Source organism: Rhinopithecus bieti, unplaced genomic scaffold (assembly GCF_001698545.2).
Source record: "Rhinopithecus bieti isolate Rb0 unplaced genomic scaffold, ASM169854v2 scaffold_74595, whole genome shotgun sequence".
Classification (NCBI taxonomy): domain Eukaryota; kingdom Metazoa; phylum Chordata; class Mammalia; order Primates; family Cercopithecidae; genus Rhinopithecus; species Rhinopithecus bieti.
The window spans coordinates 393,722-394,194 of record NW_016827607.1 but is presented as its reverse complement, the minus strand read 5'-3'; positions in this window follow the sequence as shown (position 1 = coordinate 394,194).

Sequence of the window (473 nt, the reverse complement as noted above, 5' to 3'; positions counted from 1 at the left end):
AAAAAAAAAAAAAAAAAAAAAAAAAAAAAAAAGTTAAAATCAGTTTCCTGGGAGGAGACAAGTCTTAAAGCTGAGGTTGCAAAGTGGCAACCCATGGACCGTATTCAGTGCAGAAACATGCCTTATTTAATCCCACCATCAATTCCTAAGAGACTGTATTAGGGAAGACTCTTGGGGAAATTGCAGTTAAAAATGCAAAAAGCAAAGGACCACTGCATGGGCGGTCCAGTCACGGAAGGTGCTCCAAGCTCACAATCAGTGTCTGTAAGGATAAGGAGGTCTCGACTTCCTCTCCTTTTGAGTAGCAGGCAGAGTCGGCAGGAGAGTGGCCATGCAGGATGGCGACCCGGGGAGCTAACAACACCATGAGGATGAGGAGCCCCCACACCCAGACAAGCCTCCAAACCAGAGCCTCACAGGATTGCTGTCTTTTCTCCAAAAATCAGAAGAAACACTGGATTGGAATCCAATCA